The sequence below is a fragment of the Rattus rattus genome, chromosome 1, assembly GCF_011064425.1.
Source record: "Rattus rattus isolate New Zealand chromosome 1, Rrattus_CSIRO_v1, whole genome shotgun sequence".
In the NCBI taxonomy this organism is placed as follows: Eukaryota; Metazoa; Chordata; class Mammalia; order Rodentia; family Muridae; genus Rattus; species Rattus rattus.
Window position 1 is genome coordinate 268251490 of NC_046154.1, and position 22597 is coordinate 268274086.

Consider the following 22597-nt stretch of genomic DNA (forward strand, 5'->3'; position numbering starts at 1 on the left):
TTTGGAAAATAGCCATTTTCACGATATTAATCAAATATTAATTATACTAATCCATGAACATGGGATGTCTTTACATCTTCTAATACCTTCAGTTTCTATCTTCAGAGTCTTAAAGATTTCACTGTAAATTTAAAAAAAAATTAGATTTATTTCAACATATATATTTGACACTATTGTGGATGGAATTGCTTCTTTAATTTCATTCTGAATATGTTTTTTGTTTGTGTATAAGAAAGCATCTGAGTTTTCTATGTTAATTTTGTATCCTGCTATTTTGCTGAATCTGTTAATCAGCTCTAACAATTTTCTGGTAGAATCTTTAAGGTCTTTTAGAAATAGAATATAATTTGCATGCATTTTTTTTACTTCTTTCTTTCTTATTTGTATCCCCTTTATATCTTTTAATTGTCTCCTTGTTCTAGCTAAGACTTCAAGCACTGTGATGAAAATGAAGGGAGAGAATAGACATCTCTGTCTTGTCCCTGGTTTTAGAGAAAGTGCATGAGTTCTTCTCTTTATAGCAAGATGTTACTGGGGGGCTTGCTGTATATTGCTTTTATTATGTTGAAATATGACCCTTGTTTCCCTAGACTCTCCAAGATTTTTATCAGGATGTTGGATTTTGTAAAGGCTTTATTCTCTATCAAAGGCAATGGTCAGATTTTTATCCTCTAATCTAGTTACATAGTGGATTATGTTTATTGTTTTATGTATGTTAAATCCTCCCAGCATTTCTGGGGTAGAGCAGAATTGATCATAATAGATATTCTTTTTAATGTGTTCTTGAATTTGGTTAAATATTTTAATGAGTATTTTGTGTTCATACTCTTAAAAAAAGTCAGCCTATCACAACTCTAATTCTCCTCCTCCTTCTCTTCCTCCTTCTCCTCCTCCTTCTCTTTCTCCTCCTCCTCCTTCTCCTCCTTCTCTTTCTCCTCTGCTCCTCCTTCTCCTCCTTCTCTTTCTCCTCCTGCTCCTCCTTCTTTTTTCCTTCTCTTCCTCTTTCTCCTCATTTTCTTTCTCCTCCTCCTCCCTCTTTTTTCCTTCCCTTCCTCCTCCTCTTTCTCTTTTTCCTCCTCCTCCCTCTTTCTCCTTCCCTTCCTCCTTCTCCTCCTCCTCCTCCTCCTCCTCCTCCTCCTCCTCCTTCTTTTTTCCTTCTCTTCCTCTTTCTCCTCCTCCTTCTCCAAGATATTTTCTGGGTTTGTTGTGAAAAAATACTGGACTCATGAATATAATTAAGAAATGTCTCTTCTATTTTGAAGAATGTTCAAGGTATCACTTCCTTGAAAACCTGATAGAAATCTAGGCTGAGTGCACCTGACCCTGAATATCTTTTAGTTACATTTTTAATTACTAATTGTATCTCACTAGAAGATAGTTGTCTATTTAAATTAATTCTATAAATTAATCTATTTATTTTAGATCTATCAGCATAGTATATTATATATTATACATGTACATTTTTATGATTCTTTGAATTTCTTTAGTGTTTATTGTAATGTCATATCTTTCATCTCTAATTTTATTTTTATTTTTTTCTCTTTAGGTTAATGTAGCTAAAGGTCTGTGAATCTAATTAACCCTTTCAAAGAACCAACTCTGTTTTATTGATTCTTTGTATTTTTTCCAATTCTATTTCATTAATCCCAGGTCTGATTTTTATATCTCTTGTTGTCTCTTGTTGTAAGTTTTCATTTTCCAACGCCTTCAGATACATCATTAAGCTATTAATTTGATATCTTTCTCTCTTTTTTGATATAGGCATACGATACTACAAATTTCACTTAGAATTGACTTCATTGTGTCCCATTAAATGAAAAGAAAACTGTTGGAAATCTGGCTAAAGCAAATGTGTGACTAACTTCATTTTAATAAGATAAATGATAAAACAGCTATTATCTCAACACCTGAGTGATGGGAGCTCTTAGTAATAGTCAGGTAAGATTTTATAGTGAAAAAAATAAACTTCCAATTTATCCTGATATGACTCTTTCAGAAGCTCACCCTGATTATCACAAGCAAAGGAGATCTTCCTTCACTCTATACATCATCACCACCTTCTGTGTATCTAGAATGCAGTGCCCAGGATCTTGTATGGTAATCTGGTGTCTCTCACTAACTGGAAATTTATTGAGAAGACATACTACATCAGTGTTACTATCTCAAACATCTATACAAGCATCTGGAACATAAAGATTTGCTCAAAAGAATACAAGCAGTTTTAAGTATCTGTAACCCAGTAATGCTAGCACCATAAACCACAGGAGGTACAATCAGTATCTCAAGAATCAGGACATGAGATCAGTGGCTGGATTGCCATATACCATAGGAGACATCATCATTTTATCTAAAGAAGAGATTTATGCTTCCTTGTTTACTATAGCACTGTTCTTAGCAGCTGATGTATGGAAATGATCAATCCATCCACAGATGAATGGATAGAGAAACTATTATCACACACTGAAGCACAGAAACACATAGGAGTACAGCGGAAAGTTAGTCGATCTTCAAAATGATGGAAACTGCATTTGACACACAATGGATGAGTCTAGAGAGCATTACTCAGCACAAATTAAGCTAGACGTAGAAGAAGAAATACTGTGCAATGCCACGCTCATGTTGAATGCTACTTTTCTTGCTGTGATGAAGCACCATGACCAGGAAACTTATAAAAGAGAGCCTTTAATTGGGTATAGAGTCCTAGATGATTAGACCCTATGATGGCAGAGCAAAGTCATGGTAGCAGGAACAGTTGAGATCCCACATCTCAAATCACAAACAGAAAGCAGAGTACAGTGGGTATGGCACTTGGTTTTTGAGATGTCACAGCCCATTCCTTGGGAAATAACTACTCCAATACGGCCACACCTGTGAATACTCCCTGTGATGATTTGAATATGCTTGGCCCAGGGAGTGGCACTATTGGGGAGTATGGCCTTGTTGGAGTAGGTGTGGTCTTGTTGGAGAAAGTGTGTCACTGTGTGGGTGGGCTTTGAGTCCCTCCTTCCAGCCACGTGGAAGACAGTCTTCTTCTGGCTGCCTTCTGATCAAGATATAAAACTCCTCGCTCCTCCAGCACCATGACTGCCTAGATGCTGCCATGTTTCCTGCCTTGATAATAATGGACTGAGCCTCTGAACCGGCACGCATGCTCCAACTAAATGTTGTCCTTTATAAGAGTTGTCTTGGTCATGGTGTCTCTTCACTACAATGGAAACCCTAATTAAGACACTTCCCACACTGTTCCACATCAATTAGGAACCAAGTATTCAACCTGTGAGCCTATGGAGGCCATTCCCACTCAAAGCCACACATGGGGCATATAAAAGTCTAACCCAGAAACAGAGTGGAGATTGCTGGTTTCCAGGGCATCCCATGAGAAGTGAGGGAATGTTGTCAGTCTCAAAACTGGCAAGTATAACACGAGTAAGCTATGCAAGAGATGTGGCTATAGTTCACAATAGTGTTTACTGCTTAAAACTACATTTAAGAACATTATCATTACTTCTTTGAAATACTAAATATTATTCATGTGAAGGATAAAACATAAGTAACTCAGTGTTAGAGATTTTTGCTTTTTATTTCTATTTTATTTTCAGTCACTTCTAAGTGTATGTTGTGTTTAAAAGGGGACTTCATAAAGGGCCATATGCAGCGCAATGCTTAGCTTCCTTGGGACCATAATTAAACTATAATTTGCTTGTTGAATGGGATGGAAACAGCCAGGCAACTTTGGGTCCCACAATCCAAATTCTTTAAAAGTAGACAGTATAAAAGTTCTAAAAATATCTACCCATTTGCCAGAAGAACACAGTCAAAAATAAGGTCAGCTTTACAAACTAGGTATTCACACTTAAAAAGGCAAATGCCAAAGAGGAAATGTTAAAGGCAAGCAAAGAGAGAGGAGGAGGCCAAAATGGTAAGATTAAGATTCCTCCACTTTCACAGAAACCATTTTATGGAAAATGTGCACACAGTCTTCAATAATTCAGAGACTATAAAAGGCAGAATGGTCCCTGGAGACAGAGATCCTAGAATTAAGTTAATATTGCTCATCCACATTGCCCTGGTGTGATTAAATCAGTCCCTTCAACAAAAAGATGAGTCTAGAAGGATTGCCTCATCACTTCCTGACCACAGACAAGGATTTGAATCAAAGACTGACAGGTAATGACCCTCTTGGAGCTGCCTGTCCCTTCAATTCAGTCTCTCAACAGGTTTGGCTGAAGGCAAGCTGCAGAAGAAATTTCCCTGGGGAATTCTGCATTGTGGGAACTGCTGTGCAGGTGGGAAGATAAATAATGCATTGTCAGCACCTTCAAGAGTTATTCATTAGACACACTCCACGTTCATCAGCCTTGGCTCCATCTCCCCACATCGCCTCCGCTCCAGAAGCTATGCTCACACACAGGAGAGAGCATGTTTATTGTCACCATCCTGACATTTTTTCCTGATTCTATTTTAAAATATGTTTGCCATTTTTATTACCTCTGGCCTGGTCATAGGTAACACGGACCAGAAATCAGGCACAGAGCTGAGGGGGTATTACTCACATGTCAGTAAAGAAGACTCTTCTGAAAGAGACTATTGTATCCCCGTCTCAGAAGGGAGAGTAAGGGAGAACTTATGCGCTCCGGGGCAGCACTGCCAAGGTGACAATACTGTGCTTAGGTAAAGCAGATAATGAGTCAAAGTCTCCTCTGTCAGAGCAGGAAGTGGAAGGCGAGTTCGTTAGCACTGAAGCCGAGAGGAGATGCGGACATCCCCAGAGAGTCATGCGGAAGGGCCAAGGCCCAGAGGGAGAAGGAGTCGTTGAATAAGAAGCACGGCTATGCCTCACTGTAAAACCTGTGCACATGTGATGTGTAATCCAATGGGGAAATCTTCAAGCAAAACGACTATCACCACAAAGATGAAGAGAGGTTATGTCAACCATGAAAGCCAGCAGCTGGAAGGAGAACTGAGTGGAATATTACAGAACCTACCTAAGCACTCTGCAGTGGGCAGAACAAGGAAAGCCCACTCCACACGAGAGGCTGTGTCCTTCTATATAGAAAGAAGATACCCCACAGGCAAGCTTTCCTTTTTACCAGTCACAAGACTAAAAGATGGTTAAAACATGGGTACTGCTAAAGATCAAGTCAGAATAAATTTATATTTATTTACAGCCTCCACAGCAGGGGATATTCAGGGAAGCCCACAATTATCTAGTAGAACTGATAGGTAGGAAGGCTAATTTTTTTTTAAATTACATGTTAGGATGAGAGGTTGTAAGACGTGCACAGGACAGGAGCTATTTTAGCAAGTCCTGATACATTAAGACTGGAGGTTCACAAATAGGAAATGAGATATGTCATGGATATCATGAGCATGAGTGCTTTCATGTAAATGTGTTGTTTTAATGTAGGACGAATGGAGCAGAAAGAAGAATCAGGTGATTCTATGAAACAGAATGGGTTGCCAGGCTTAACCACTAATAAAAGACAGTAGTAGCAGCAGCAGCAGCAGCAGCAGTAGTAGTAGTAGTAGTAGTAGTAGTAGTAGTAGTAGTAGTAGGCTGAACTACTAACAAATGACAGAGTCATCAGAAACTTTCACTACTAGAAAAGTAACAGGATTAGGATGACTGCTGCTCCACAATTAAAAAAAAAATGTACACTCATTCTCAGATCTCTCCCTCTTGGGTAACATGATAACTGAAGACAGCAGAGTTGACTGGAGGGAGCATTCGTCAACTGGGTCTATATGACCAGACTCGAGCATACCACATGATCTGGGGGAGGAGGCTTGAGAGGCAGCATGAAAGTCTTCTAAGTGCAAAGACTCAGAGAACGGATTAGAAACACAGATGTCAGCTCACTAATTGGAACTATGCATTTCTAAAAGAAACCCAGTATCACAGAGCAAGTACAGACATCGCAATGGGAGCCAACATTTGGATGCCGGTTTGGGTTCTCCCTGAGATTCTACTGACGGAGGTGAAAAATGAGGGTCAGTCTTTGCCAACAGCCTTCCAGTCAGAAAGCCAGACAGCAGAACAAAGCTCCCAAATGAGCCTCGGAGAGAAGATTAAATTACAACCGAATTTCATAAAGAATTCATTGAATGCTTAAGCAGGCTTCTGGGTGGGTCAGACAGGGCCAGTCAGAAAATTGGGGTCATAAAGGTATAATAGAAGCTAAAATATAATTACAGAGGCAATGAGAGACAGAGAGACAGAAGACATGGCAAACATTAAGAGACATTGTTTGGGGGTTTGGACAAATCATTTCTCCGTTAAAGGCATCTGTAGACCAATTTAGATTTCTTCCACTCAATTATATTTTATTCTTCATATTTTAGATTTCAATCTTAGTGGCCTCCAGGGAGAGGCTCAGGTGTTGGATGCCCCTGAGCCTCCGGCATAAATACACTTTGTCCATACTTTATTGGAAGCAGGAAGCCTATTTCACCTCCTTCCTTAAAGTAGTCACTAAAACCAGCTCTTCATCTTTGCAAATTGTGGACATATTTCATTTCAACTTCATTTTTAAGAGTCACATCCACAAAACCCAAAAGCAGAACTGATAATAAGATTAAACATCTACTTGTGTAGAAGGCCAAAGGTTCTTTTCATAGTGTCTGCTTGCTTTTGAGCCAATGACTGCAGAACCACATGTACTGTAAGAAGCACCATTACCCCCCCTTTTAAGCAAATCTCTCTTAATTTTATGAAATCTGAAATTAAAAGTTAACCAAAAGTTAAAGTGCTCTTTTGGTTTTCATAGCTACAAAAACATTTTTCTCAGCTTTGATCACCTACCTATTTATAAAGACAGCGAGATTGCTATTTCCTTTTACAAATTTAATAAGATCTTGTACATGATGGCATCCAGGGATGGGGAAGGAAGGAGTATGCCCAGATGGAACAACCAGGCACAAGTCTGTGTTCTGTAATAATGTCTCTGGCCCGGTTAGCACCTTTTCAAATGATCTATAAGGAAACCTGCCTTTTAAGGTCTGCGATGCTATCTTGCTAGCCAGCTTGATAAGATCTGGGATCCACTGAAGGCCAGGCTGCTGGGCACCATGTCTGTGAGGGGTCTTTTTGACCAAGTCATCGGAAGTGGAAAGATGCAGCCTACATGCGGGTGGCACCAAGGAAGCTGTCTGCTTGGCCTCAGTCGTGCCAGCAATTCATCCACCCTTGCTACTGCTGCTACTCGTTAACGCCTACGAGGACCGAGCTCAGGGCGTCTAACAGATGGGATTAAAGGACTGTGGAGACATCTATCTGGCCTTATGGATTGAGAGAAACGATCGGGTTCTGAGCTCTGTGGTGTGAGTCGGCCATTGTTGGACTGCCCAGACTGTATCATGAAAGTCACTCTACTAAATCTCTTTGTTCTGTAAGTTCTACTCCTCTAGAGAACCTTAGACACATAAAAAGATGAGACCCCAGAGCTGCCCATCTACTACCAAGGAGGACATGTTGGAAGCATCTCTCTCTTCTAGAGAAACCCTGAGTGTGAGAACAGCCAACATTTTCCTTTCTGTCATTTTTTATGGCCTCCAAACTGGGTTTTATTTCTTAGTTTTAACCTAGAAGAATGCACACATTTTCCATGGATAAAACTCGTATGTAGATACCATTGTTAAACAGGTTAGATCCTTGTAGGATGTAGATTCCCAAGTCACTACCTTTACTAGTGTGACTACATATAGGCGTGTGTGAAGCATAGGGCTGACAGCTCTCATGTGTGGGCAATGGATGGCTGTCTAGAAGAGGAGAACCTGTAAGTAGCCATTTAATATAACGACTGAGCCACAAAAATGCTACATCAGTAGCTTTGCTTTACACAAATCACAGCCTATAAAGACACGCAGTGATAAACTATTCTGTTCTCTTGAGGAACAACAACAAAATAGTCTATAATTGAGCATAAAATAATAAAACCTGGGATATTATATTAGGGTTTAATAATGGCAGCACTACAGCCAGCAATTTAGAATGAGCCAGCACTCTTTTTTCTTTCTTTATAAATCAACTAGGTGAACCGTGTTGACCTTTCATGACAACCTTTCTAACTGACTTGGACTTTGTTTACATCCTAATCCACACCTAACCAGTGTCTCCCTCACTGCCCAGCCTGCCCACCCTCTGCAACTCCAGTCATGTTTCCCCGTGGCTTCAACCACTTGGCAGTATGACTGTCATTGAATCCATATTTCACACAAGACGGCCATTCCTTATGGACCTCCAAGACTGTAGCTGACCTTCAGGGCCTATGAAGGACTCCTATGTACAACACACAGCACACACTCAGTACATCTGTGTACCCGTCTCAACTGTTCCCCAGCCTGGAATGAATGAGAGATCTCAACTCTCCTCATCTTCTTCTCTAGCCAATTTAAGTCTCTAAGTTTGACTATGTTTCACAAACATGAGCAAAACCCAAGATAAGTCCATTTGCATTGCCATCCATCTTTAGAGCATCCAAAAGTTAGCACAGAAACGTATACTCAGACTAAGCAATCCAGCTTCTCAGTAGCAACTCGACAGGAGCCTTCAAGATTCTAACTATAGTTGCTAAGTTGCTTTAGACTCTTTGCTCGCCTCTGACTGTGCCTTCTCTCTGCTGGAATTCCTCAGACTTCACAGAAAACACAAACGGGCAGGTACATTTAAACACCTGAGCATCCTTCTCTACGGTTAGCTCCACCCGAGCCTACCCACTGCTCTTTTCATGCTGAACAGGAGATGCCCCTCCTGGCAAAGGTCGAACTCTCAATTATGCGAGGAACCCCTTCCTCTGTGCTCAGCTCACGACCCCCTCCTTACTCAGCCTCCCCCTCACACCTCAACACTGCAGGATCTGTGTGAATAGCTAAACATTACCAATTTCTACTCTCCCCACCAAAAATCCCCACTTCCAGGAAAGATAGTATACTAGCGCCTACCTCTGAGAGTTGGAATATGAAAAATACACATTTTATCCCAAAGAAAGAAACAAATGAGAAGTTCAGGAATCTACAAGAGAAGTGAAAATTGAAGGGAGAAAAAGCAGAAACAAAAATATTGGAGCAAGCTAAATCCTACATCACCATACTCTATCTGTGGACAGTCTGTGGTGTTTATGTAGCTCTCTGTAGAAGAAGACTTTGGAAGGTCAGTCAGATGGGAGTCAGGCTATGTTACCTTCAGGACATATCCATGGCCCTCACAGCCTCAAATTCAACAGTGAGTTTTGGTAAAATGGTGATTCCTATAGCAGAATCCCATTCTTCTATGCTGTGTGATTCTAGGTCAGTGAGAGAGATTGTATTGTTAAAACCTAGTGGGTGGGTGGGGGAGCACCCTCACAGAAGCAGGGGGAGGGAGGATGGGATAGGGGATTTCCAGAGGGGAAACTAGGAAAGGGGATAATATTTGAAATGTAAATAAATAAAATATCCAATAATAATAATTAAAAAAACCCAAATTATTCTAGGGACCTCAGATCAGAGAATATCCCCATGTCAAAGAGCCCCAGTTTGGCTTATGACATTCCTGGGAGGGTAAATACCCAGAAAGGCAAGTGTGGCAAGAGGGAAGGGTGTGTCCAATCCCCAACAGGCTGAAGAATGCAGGCAGTGATGAGTTAGCTCAGGCTGAGAAGAATATGAAGAAAGATATCCCTGCTCATAATGGACCATAGCTACTTCATCATCTGAGAATGATCATGGAGTTTGATAGCGCTGATTCTGAAGTCGGTGCCTACATCAAATTCTGGAGACAGCACTCTGCCATTTACTGCTACTGAGCCTGAGACCCCGGAGTTCCGAATGAGTCTCTGATACTCGCAGCATCATCCTTCAGCAGGGTTATTAACTCAGAAGCCTTGAGAGGAGGAAGGAAGGAGCCGTGTCTGTTCAGGTCACAGTGCTGTGGCTGTTTGTCATGCTCTAACCACACTGGCTAAAACAGCCACGCCAAAGGGTAAGCAAGGCCTGCACAGACTCCAGAGCATGAGAGAATCTTCCCGCCAGATGGATGCAAAGCTCTGGGGCTGCAGAGACCCCAGATATGCAAGGAAGGAATTCAGCCCTGACTGGACAGCACTGGGGACTCAGACGTCTGTACAGGACAGACTAAGAAATGGCACACACTTAGGGGACCACAGCTCAACCCTCCACTCCATCCGAATAATAGCAGTCACCAGCGGATGAAGAATGGGGAAGGCACTGCCAACGCCTCCGGGGTTTCCTTCTTACTGGCATTTTTCTCCCAAATTTAGCACGGTTTTCACAGTGTTGGTTTTTTTTTCTTTTAATTTTATGTTTGTACTTGTTACTCCCCCTAATATATTCTCCTAATTTTGGTTTACATGTTTTTCACATGTGGGGGAATTTTGGACGATATACTTCCCCTCCTCCTAGGCTTTTGTTCTTCCCTTCCACCCACCTCCCCTTGTAGTTCTCTATCTCCACTTTTCTCCCCGCCTCTCTTTAATTTGGCTGCATTTTGACTTTGACTTGCTTGCTTTTTGAACATTATACTCTGCTCGTTAAAACCACTTAAATCTCTTTTGAGATTATAATATAAGTATACCATTTACCCCTTCCTTTTCCTCCCTCCAAACCTTTCCATAAATTCTTTCTTGCTCTCTCAAATCCATTGCCTCTCTTTACATTAATTGTTGTTGCATACACACGTGTGTGTGTGTGTGTGTGTGTGTGTGTGTGTGTGAATGTGTGTATATGCGTGTGTTCTTAAATACATAAATACATCCTGCTCGGTTTAAATAGTGTTACTTGTATGTATCATTTAAGGGCTGAACATCTGGTATTGGATAACAAATTGGTAATGCTCTTCTCTGAGGAAGACTACCCTGCTCTCAGGATTCATCTTGTAGTGTTTTAAACAGAAATGGTCACCATCTATTGGAATACATGATCTCCAGTTGGTGGAACTGTTTGGAAAGGATTAGGAGGTGTGGCCTTATTGGAGGGTATGTGTTACTAGGGGTGCCCTGTTGTCTCAAAATGTAGGCTCTCAGCTACTTCTCCAGCACCACCCTTGCCTGTCTGCTGCCCTGTCAATAATGTACGTACTCTCTGAAGCTATAAGCAAGCTCCCAATCAAATGTTTTCTTTTATAAACTTTCTTGATCATGGTGTTTTGTCACAGCAGTTAAAAAGTAACTACGACTCCTCATCTGGAAAAGTTCTCTTTGCAGCAGATACGGACACTTACAGAAAAGCACAACCGATCAAAAACTGCAGGTCTGGAGCCCAACCCCAGATGATACATCTTCAACTCGTCTCCTGCACCTACGGCTCAGGGCCCTCTGCAGAAGAAAGCAGAAAATCCGTGCGAGCCAGAAGATCAAGAAGTTTGCTGTGTGCTTGTTTCTCCTAGAAATGTCAGGGGAGCTACACCCACCAAGCCTTACTACATGGCTGCCTAGGCAAGACCTGAACAAGGATAACAGCAGTAGGAACGCTGCTGTGGAAGGGGAAAAGCTCAGGAGGCTTCAATCCTAAACAGAAATACAGACAAGTAAGGAAGACATTCTCTTTATTGCATTTATTTAATTCTGCCTTCAAACTTTTTCACTGTTTAGATTTTTTCTGTGTTTCTAATCTCTTGTTTTCATTGTGTGCTGGATAGTTTTATGTCCACTTGACACAGACCAGAGTCTCCAATGAAGGGACTTACAGTTGAGAAAACGCCTCCATAAAACTTGGCTATAAACAAGTTTGTAGGGTATTGATCACTTAGTGATCAGTGTGGGAGGTCCCAGCCCATTGTGAGTGGTCCTGGGTTCTATAAGAAAGCAGGCTGAGCAAGCCATGGAGAGTAAGCCAGTAGGCAGCGCCCCTCTGTGACCTCTGCATCAGCTTCGGCCTCTAGGTTCCTGCCCTGTTTGAGTTCCCATCTTGACTTCTTTTAATGATGAACAGCAATGTAGCACTGTAAGCTGAATCAGCCCTTTTCTCCCCAGCTCACTTTTGGTCGTAGTGCTTGGCTGCAGCAGTAGTCATCTGACTATGACACGTCTCCGTCACATTCTTCTCCATGCTCTTTCTCCTTTCATTTATTTGCCTGGATTCTCACACTTTCTCTGTCTCCTTCCTTTCCCTCATTTACCACTTCCATGCTTCACAGCACATCCCACCACACCCTACTGTTTTAGTTTTCATATTCATCCCTGGCTGTGATTGATTTTAAGTGTATATGTACATCTCGTATGGGGTAGGTCGTTGCTGCCACAATAGCTAGCTGGCTTTTGATCGCTTGAGTGTTACTGTCCATTCAGCAATCAAAGGTGGGCTTGTCAGTTCCAGAAGGGATGTTCAAACCAACAGATGTACAAATTGCAACATGGAGACAGAAAAAGCAAATATCTGTGGCTGTCTCAGAAGATCCCAGTTCCCCAATTAATGAGCTCAAAGATACTGAAACAGGAAATAGTGAATCTAGGTGGACTGTTCTAAAGGATCCCAATTCCCCAGCTAATGAGCTCAAAGCTATGGAAACAGGGAAAATGTCAAAGGATCCCAGTTCACCAGCTAATGAGCTCAAAGACAATGAAACAGGAAAAGTGTCAAAAGATCCTAATTCTCCAGCTAATTAGCTCAAAGGTATGCAAACAGGAGAATAAATGTCAGGTGAAGATTTGAAAAGCTTTCTCCTAAAAATGATGAACAAGCTGAAAAGCAGAGACAAACAGAAGAGTTCAACAAAGACACGAGAGAGGAAAGAGAACACCATAGAGGAACAGTCTGCACAAATGGGTGAGAAAATCAGAAACATGGATTAAATATCAATAACACAGAAGATAAATTCAGAAAGGAAATTGAGATTCTGGAAAAGAATGGAAACACCAGTAGTGAAAATTTCAGCATAAAAATAACAACAATAAAACAACAGAAAGCATCCCCAAAAGATTTGACCAAATGTAAGAATGAGTAATGGAAAGACAGGAAAAATTTCATTTGAATACCAATAAGAAAACCATGACATGTAGTTAAGAAATCAAGCTTACAAACCACGGGATAGGAGGAGAAGAGATGGACACTAGGGTACAGAGAGTATTTTGAATGAAATACTGAGCAGAGAAGTCCCCAAATCAACAAAACAAATAGATGTTCAAACACAGGTGGCATTAGGAACTCCAAATATACTTGACCAAAGAGAGGATCTTCTTCAACACCAAAAACTGTAAGGAAAAATGGAGAATTACTGTGAAGGCAGACAAATCAGAACGATGTGAGATCTCTTATTAGCACCATCAAAAACAGGAAAGCAAGGGACGATGGAGTTAAACCTTGAAAGAGAATAACTGTCACCCCAAAATGCCATTGCCAGCAACATGCTCTGTTAAAATTAAGACATGGAATTTCCAGATAAACACAAACCAAGCCAGCACTGCATAATACATTTAAAAGAATGCTATGTACTGTAGACAAAGAAAGAGTCTCAATTTTAAGAGCACGGTAAAGAATAAACCTGAGGGCTGGACAGTTGTAAACACATAGAATTCTGGAATTCAAGGATACAAAGGCCTCCATAATGAGTCTTTCTGATCTCTAATTTTCTTAAATTGTATCCTCTCCCTCAGCTCCCCCCAGAGTTAAACCATGATTATCCAACCATCTGAACTTGCCTACCTGCTAACTAACTGTAGAGACATAAGCGAATTACATTGAACAAACCAAACATGGGCCAAAAAAGATAAACCAAAAATGCATGAATAAATAAAAACCTTCCAAGGTAAATGTGTTCAGAAACTCCATCCTGTTGAACCTTTGTTGAGATTAGCCCTTGGTTGATAACCAGTGAAGCCAAAAGATACAAGGGGTTCACAGACATCTGCTTCATGCATCCAGGAACAAATTCCATGATTTACCAACAGAGAATGCACCATGTACTTCTGGATTAAAACCTGGATTTTTGTTGTGCCTGGAGGATCACAAATTCAGCTCTGGCCTGAGCCAGAGTGAGTTCAAGGCTAGCCCAGGAAATTCAGTAAGACCTTGTCTCAAAATCAGCAGGGAGCTGCTTGCTATGTAGCTCCTTAGGACAGCACTGGACTCACATTTATAGGCCTCATGCTTCAGTTCCTGACAATTAGAAACAAACAAAAAAATCAGCTGTAATTTTTATTGTATAGTGAAGGTTATGTGCCTTTGGCCAAAGCCATCTCATTTAGATTAAGTTTCTCATATTCCTTGCATCTGTGAGGCAGGAAAATACCACTGTTTCCAGAAAGAAAACCAAAACACATTCTTTTTAAAAACCGGTGACAGCCAGCCTGTACATCTGCCAGTGTCTGTTTTCATTACTGTCACATGCCCCTGGTAGTCACTGGGGGTCCTGGAAGCCTCTGCTCCGACCTCTGCTGGAGCTTACCTCAGGAAAGCTGTTGCTGCAGTCTATGCCCCAGTGACACCTCGCCCCCTCTTGCCTCTGGTGCACTCACTCTAACAGACTAGAGGACAAGGAAGGACTGCTCCTAGCGAGATGCTTCTGGCCTCCAAGCAGAACACTCCAGACAGTTCCACAGAGAAGGAGCTAGGGATGAGGTGACCAGGCAGACCACATCTGCTCTGGTAGTTATAATGTTGCTTCCCCTCCCCCAACCCGGCCACCGCTATGCTAAAACTACAAGCTTGTCACAGAGATGTGCGAATGGAGAAAACACCGTTAAGTATCGGCCAGTGAGACGTCTGCGGTGCTGGTTGTAGCAATATTGGCTAAGGTTCACTAACAAAGTTGTCAGCCAACCAGGTGTGTCAGAGATCAGCAAGGTAGGGGCTGAACCCACCCCTCCCTGCCCTGCCTGAGGGGCAGGTAATCACCTCATGACCTACTCTCTGACTGGGCCGGGGGAGCATGTGTGGAATGTGCAGAAGCTCCACTGGCTCAGCCCATAATAGCAAGAATAGAGAATCAAGAAATCTCATAAAATCACCTCCAACTGTTTTTTTTTTCTGTAAATCCTATTGTAGGACCCCCCACCACCAAATCAGTGGTTTTCCTCTCCTTGGAAGCCCTCCCACTCTCAGAAGTTTTCTCTCTCTTCTTGAATTTTTCTAATGAAGCCTGGCTCCACTCTGCCCGGACCCAATCATGTGACCTTAATCTTCACTTTGGTGAGACAAGAAATTCAAGAGCCACCACCTCAGGTTGACTTCGGGTGTTCTCTGAGGCATTGGCAAACTAAGTCCCTTGGTCATAGCCATCCTGGCCAAGAATACTCCACTGTTCTCAAAAACCATATCACTACACATATCTACAAACATACTTATTCATACATATCCACGAAGAGGACATGGCCGCAGAACTGGCTGCTCTTCCAAAGGAACCGAGTTCAGTTCCCAGGACCAACATGGTGTCTCACTCAAACATCTGTAACTCCGGTTCCACAGGCTCTGACATCCATTTCTGGTCTCCATGGGAACTGACATATGGTACACAGACATACATGCTGGCAGAATATTATGCGCATAAAATAAAAATGCACAAAAATCACTTTAAAATTATACATTGAACTCTTAGTCTTGGCCACCTCCCAAAGACAGTCAGTCACCAACTTTCCCTACACCTGGGAGGGCTAACTCTGTCCACTACCCTGGAATGACCTTTCAGGGTGTTTGCCTGTGACTGTGTGAAATTAGAAAACCCTGCGAGCATTATCTCTAAAATACATCCAGGTCTACCACCGCCCAGAACTTCTACCTAATGGGGCTGATGTCAGTCCCCTCCCCCTCCCCCAGATAAGAATAAATCTCAGAACCTCAGGGGCCTCCAATATGGCCTCAGGTGAAGCCATGTTTGTTTGTTTTTTTTTTTTAATTTTTTTTATTAACTTGAGTATTTCTTATTTACATTTCAAATGTTATTCCCCTTCCCAGTTTTTGGGCCAACATCCCCCTAATCCCTCCCTCCCCTTCTTTATGGGTGTTCCCCTCCTCATCCTCCCCCCATTGCCGCCCTCTCCCCAATCACGTTCAGCTTAGCAGGACCCAGGGCTTCCCCTTCCACTGGTGCTCTTACTAGGATATTCATTGCTACCTATGAGGTCAGAGTCCAGGGTCAGTCCATGTATAGTCTTTATGTAGTGGCTTAGTCCCTGGAAGCTCTAGTTGAAGCCATGTTTTCTTAATATCTGGGTTTTCAGTTTTGTTTGTCTAAAAATTGTTTCCCTCCCCCTTTTATTAGTTAAGTGTCGTTTTCCTATCTGTTCTCACATGTAACCTCTGTACAGTGGAATTTCATCTACTCTGGGTGGTCTGAGACTATCAGAACCCTGCAGCTATGACATCCCTCAGAGGATCGTTCCTTTATCCCTCCAACCCCCTCGTTATCAGGCCTGTGAGGACCAAGAGAAATCTGACCTCGTTCACCACTGCAGTCCCAATGCCTACAAAAGTCAAATTCATAGAAAGTACCTGATTCTATATTTCTAAAACGGAGGCAAATTTTATATTTCATCTGCTATACACGTTAAGAGAGGCTGCTGTTTTCATCTCATATTGCTGTTTGGGGGATGATTCTAACTTTGGGAGCTCCCAAAACGAAAACATACCCAAGACAATCGACGTACTCTTACGTCCTACGGCACGTCCTGTGCACTGTCCTCCGTGCCGTGGTCCCACGGCAGCTCCACACTCAGTAAATCAGTGAACAAGCACAATGTCCATCCTGTTCTGTGCGACTCCACACCCTCTCCCCTCCCCAACCAACAAATCAAAGTGACCTTTGTCGAGATTCGGGGCCTGAGAAAGGCTGAAGGTGGACAGCGGGGCACAGACACAAATGGGTAATGCATAAGGCTGGCTTGACTGTGAAATGTTCTAATTTTTTATCGGGAAGGTTAACTCTTTTATCACTTGAAAAGCATGTGCATCCATGAGGTCGTGTGAAAAGACTGTGTTACCCACTGCATCTCTCTTCTTCTGAGCATAGTAATTAGCCTCCAAGTCTAACAATGGCAGCCAGACCCCGAGAAGGCTCTCGCCTTGTGTTTTCTCACAAATGATTATACAATAAACTACGGAAGCCAGAAGCCAGTCGGGAGGCTTGAATGGACCAGGAGAAAAGAAAAACTAACCGCGGCCGTCTGCCTCACTGGGGACAATACATTTGTATGTGTCACATAGCCTCTCTAAGATCAACGTCTTCGAAATCACCTTTAAAGCATAAGTGGCAAGGGCTACAATTTTAAAAGTATAGATTAGTGAGAGAATTGTCAGAGAGAAGAGGAATTCGAGCTTACCCTTAATTATTTTTACGTTATAAAGCACGCAATAAGGAAGACAGACTCCAGTGTCTGCGGACACTGTCACAGGCTGGACGAGAACCCTTTCATTCAACCATGAGCTCGTACACTTCATCCCAACAGGACCACTCCGTGTAAACTATTATTATATTCTGCACAAAGGCATCAAAGCACAAAGATTTGCAAAATAGGAGGGATGTAGACCGTTCCACACGAGTTAAGAAAGAAACCCTCTCTAATAAAAATGTAAGGAAAAAAAAGAAGGAAAGAAAAACCCTATTGTTTAAGGTCTAGGAACAGGGGCTGCCGTGATGGTCCAGTGCTTAAGAGTATTGAGTGTTCCTTCGGAGGACACAGGTTCAGTTCCCAGGACCCGCATGGTGTCTCACAGCTGCCTGTACTCCCACTTCCAGGCACACTGACACTGACTGTCTTTTGACACCTTGGGACATCAAGCATACATACATATGGTGTGTATATACATGCATGCAAAACACACACACTTATAGAATAAAACTAAGCACAACAACTTCTACAAACAAAGGCACACAGTGAAGGCTGGAGCAGAGTGAGAGCTGTAGGTGTCCACACCGCCAAACTGTGATGGTGACCACGCACACCTCTGAACCTGTGACCGTGACAGCCAAACCTGCCCCTTCTACTTTGACGCATGTAAGTTCTCAACTCAGTGTCATTCTTTGTTCTGTCTTTATCATTGCAAACAAAAAGCTAACCAAATATTTGCCTCTAAAACCTGCTTTTCTGAATTAGCATAATTGGCTTTGATCTCTATAAAATGAGGCACTACAAAGAAGTCCAATTTATTCATTCTGTAATAAATACATCTATCTCTCACCTTCATTATAAACACTGGATGAAAATTTTATCCCTTCTTATACTATATGGAAATTATATTATGCATAATATATATGCAATGCTTAGCAGGGACATAACTCTTAGGAGTTATATTTTATGAATAATCCTTTGTATTAGTCATGGTTACACAATACCACCACCAGCTAGATAAGTTTTAGTGAGAGAAAAAGGTTCACTTTGACTCATAACTACTACTCAGTCAAGGGTTAAATATGGTGATGACCTTCTTGCTCTCGAAGGCCCTGAAGTTGTACAGGTCATCTTGCCGCAGGGACATGCCATAAGGATAGGTGCCCTCGTGTCCATCTGTGACCTTTGCCCCTTATCTTGTCTTCTGCACTTTCACCAGAATGACCTGAAGTTCTCTGCTTACGCCATTCTGGACTCCCCTGAATGTGTTAGACTTTTCCTGCATGTCCGTTCTGAAGCTGTGCCCACACAGTCAAGTAATTCCTTAGCAACAACCACCCTTCCCAGCTCTGTAGCTAACAGCCGGGTGACACAGACTGGGTGCACGGCTAGGAAAGAGAGATTCTTTTGTACGTCACAGTCCACGGCCCCAAGAGGAAGAGCGACAGATAAGCCTGCGTTGTGGAGAAGTCCTGAGGTGCCGTCCAGTGTCACATGGCACTGTGTGTCAGAGACCACATGTATGCATCTTCCAGCCTCTTGTCTTACAGAGCCATCGATGTTCAGTCATGGAGTTTACCTTGATGGACTTACGCAATCCTCATCATGTCCCCGAGGTCCCACTGCTCAACGCCCCAGTCAGATCAGCCTCTACGCTCTTGTCACTTCACATCGGACATTAAAGTCCTGTGTGAGCTTTGAGGGTGGGAGGTGTTTGGACTGTCACAGGACCATTTCTGTCTCCAGAGAACCAGGAACTCAGCTCTTTGTTTACACTGACTACTTATCACTAATGAAATACTCGATACATCAGAGTAGTGACTCTGTGGAAATAAGTAAGTAAGAAAACGGTTGGACAAAAATAAACACATCTTTTAAAAACCAATGCTCACAGTGTAGAGGGTAGAGCAGAGTCGGCTGTAAGTGAGCACACCTCCGAACTGTGATGGTGACCACTCACACCTCTGTGACGGACGGTACAGCTGTTTCTCTTAGGTGAAAGCCTGATCTCTAACAAGCAGGCAACATGATGAAAAGCAATAGTTGATTCGCAAGTTCCCATACCCAGATCCATTTTTTATATGTCGGCTTAAAATATAAACCCTAAAGCATGTATTTAAAAGCCTTAATACACACTTGAGATTAAAAGTGGGGGGGGGGTGTGCATACAGTGAGCTATCAGACAATCAACAAAGCTGGGACATTGCTTTAGGACATGAAATATGCTAACTAAACCTAGATTATGAAACATTCACTAGCTAACTCTTTGCTAATCAAAGCCATGTTAGGTCACCTGAGAGTGTGTTGGTGATGGGCATTCCAAGGTTCCGTTCCAAACCCTGAATCAGAATTTCATTTTAATGAGATCCCAAACTGGTTTATATTCTCATTAAAATCTGAGAAGCACTGAGGTCAGCGGTGGCTCTGGTATATGGGCCTTACAACTTCTCTGATTAAAAACTCAATTCTCTACAAAACTATCAGTGCAGTGAATCGTCTGTGTCTCCTGCCTGCAGTTAAAGGTGACAAGTCGGTTAGCTGTAGGTTATCTGTCATCCTCCGTGCGCTTCAAAGTGTCTGTCCTGATTGCCAAGTTCACTGAGATATCTGGAAAACACCAATCCCCAAACTAAAACAATGTTTATAAGTGAGGGCAGGTGAGAAAGATGGGTTACTTAATGTATAGGATGTATCTGAAATATAAAACACCCCAAATCACAAGGTCTGGGCCTCAGATCCTTAAAACCTATGCCTCTGTCCAGAAATAATATATGCTGATTTCTAACAAAAACAGGAGGCCAGTGACTGGGAATGGTGGTGTTGGTTAGGAGCAAAGTCTTGTCTAATGATATGTATACTGTGGGTGTGTGCTCCACAGGCTGTACACTGTGGGTGTGTGCTCCACAGGCTGGGGGTGGAGCTAAACCCGCCACAATCAACAGGTACACTGCTAGCTAAGGATCCAGAGTTCTTAGCCACACAACAGTGATCTTTTCAAGAACTTTCTCTGCCTATATTTTAGAGTGAATAGTTTTTTAACTTGGAGACAGTTTTCTTTTTTGCATAAACGATGTTCTTAAGCATGAGAACCGTGTCTAAATGGAAAAAGGAATTTGCTTTCTGCCCTACCCTTAGAGCAGACTCATGGGGTTCTTGATCGGGGACTATTTTACGCACTGTGTAAATATGTGTAGGAAAGCAGAACCTCGCAGGTAACGCCTGGCTGTCTGACTCATGCAGCTAGGGATAGAGGAGTGGTGGCTTCTGCCGCAGTGGGGCTCTGATGTCCTCTACCTTTCTTATGTGATCCTAACTTACACCTTTGCACATGATCGTCCCAGTCAACCTCTAAGATGCTTAAAATTGCATATGTCTTATTTCTCCCTATTCAGACTGCAAAATGGCATTTTGCACGGTCTTTATTGAGAATGAAATAAGCTCATTTTTAAGACAATTACCTAACAGCGCTGCGGATAAGGAACTGCATTTTCTGTTTAAGTGTTTCCTTCCATCTTAAATTGCATGTAGTATGAATGATGTCTACATTATTGCTCTTCAGTTTGGTACAAATAGCAAATCCTCTCACTTTTTTCAAAGTATCACCCTGCTAAGAGGACTAGCCCTCTGATCAGCTAAAGAAAATAATCCCATTCTTCCCTTAGTACCGTACTAGACAGTTTGATTTAATTATTATTATAGACATTTACATAAAGCTTTCTTCAGAAGAGTTTTAGCCCATTTAAGAATGTCATTACATGGACAGAGAAAATGTAATGGGGTGTGAAAAATAATAAAACCCACAAAATACATTTATTCAAGGATTTTAATAATGAAGAGAAATTGCAATTCAGACTGAAGAGCTGGGAGCGGAGTGCTCTCTCTTATTTTAAAATAACGAATGGCTAAGCAGGTGCAGTGTAGTGCCCTGAATGGAAGGGCAGTGCCCTGTGTTCTGTCTTCTGCAAAACTACCTTCTTTTCAAAGACACATGAATTCAGGACATTCATACACCATCAACACAACTACTGGAGATGGGGAGCTGCAATCCATTTTAACAATTCTGCTAGATAGCACTGCACGGTTAAAGGGAAATGTTTGGGTTCCTTAGGATCCCCTTTCTTGAAAGACATCCCATGAATCAGGATTGTCTTTCAAAGTTATTAGGGGCCATAGGAGTGCAGCCCAACCAGTGCCTCTCAAAAGACCCAGTGAAACAAAAAAGCTTTCTTCTCATATCCCCCAGCTGCCTCTTAGCCTGCTCCCTCACTAAAGGAAGAAAACAAGCAGGTCCATATGTTTGTAGAGTGAGCTGGAAAGAGACAGCCTTACACAGTAAAAACTACTACAGTCCACCCTTAGTTTGCACAATACCCAAAGCTACAAGAAGTGCACCAGGTTTCTGTATGAATGACGTCATATCGCTGCTCACACGGAAGGGGTAGGGGAAGCACGGCTTAGACTCGGAGAGGGGAGAAAGAGAATCACAGCAAACCTCACAGAATGTGCAGAAGGTCTGACTGGGATGGGAAAGTCAGCGTAAGTCCTTAAGATTGAGAGCCAGAGAAAGAGTGACGCCGCTCTCAGCATAGACTGGAGAAAGCCGTCACATGTCAGTGGGCGTGAGGACAATTACTGGGCAAAGCACACAAGTACTAAACTCTAAGAGGGCGAGGGAGAATAAAACCTACTTTCCTTTTTATTTTACATCTCCTGTATGTTGGGTGTTATGTGTGTAGTTCTTATTAAGATACTAAAATGCAGTACTTGAATCTCGCTGGCTCCTCTGCTCCTACGTAGCTAGACCAGTACGCACTCGAGAGGTAAGTTCAAGGAGATATCAGCACAGTGGTGTATACAAGGCAACTGTCACTTGCTGACATTTTCATGCTGGTGTGTAGGAGTTTTGCACAGTGTAGACTTGAGTTAGTTGCAATGGCTAGGGAGATCTGTAACTAGAAATCCGGAGCCAAAACAGCCACCACACCTTCCCTCACGCCACGCCCTCCCTCATGCCACGCCACGCCCTCCGTCGTGCTACATGGCTACTTTCCCTTTCTCTCTCTGTCTACCCTCATCCCATCTTTATGAGTCTCACACCACACATATGTGTGCTTACACAGCTCGGTACAGCCAACACATTAGATAAAAGGGCAACGTTCATAGATGCTTAGTGTATAAACTCCTTTGGACAAAAACGGAACATTTTTAAAGTTCTCTTTTTAGCCAGGACTTAAGAACAACTCTTTTCAGAAATAAGCCGTGTAGACTGCTTGATTTCTGTGACTGAGAGGATGATCTAGAACATCAGAGGCTACAGAAGACTCTAAAAATGTTTCAATCCA

At 42.3% G+C, this 22597-nt stretch overlaps 1 protein-coding gene across 1 annotated transcript in view; it reads right to left on the minus strand.

Moving 5' to 3' along the window:
- The window catches only part of Nell2 (neural EGFL like 2), a 307008-nt gene that overhangs the window by 185289 nt on the left and 99122 nt on the right, over positions 1-22597 (minus strand). The window lies entirely within an intron of this gene.